We start from the raw sequence: 234 nt of genomic DNA on the forward strand, positions 1-234 counted from the left end.
GAATATTTATAACAGCAGCAAAAGAAAGTTAATGGAAATAATTCTGTATAAAAGCGTTCGAATTAATACACGTTTGAATTATTTAACGTAATTATTTCGGCGCAAATTATAGTTACATTAACGCCAGCATAGTAATAGTTGTATCGCAATTACATTTTCTCATAGCTTTTGTACCGACACATAATTATACAGAATTGATGTTTTCACATTAATATTATAGTAATTATTGTGCAT

The sequence above is a fragment of the Ctenocephalides felis genome, unplaced genomic scaffold, assembly GCF_003426905.1.
Source record: "Ctenocephalides felis isolate EL2017-DRISC unplaced genomic scaffold, ASM342690v1 CF-g0.4_SCAFFOLD_01170, whole genome shotgun sequence".
NCBI classification, from domain to species: Eukaryota; Metazoa; Arthropoda; class Insecta; order Siphonaptera; family Pulicidae; genus Ctenocephalides; species Ctenocephalides felis.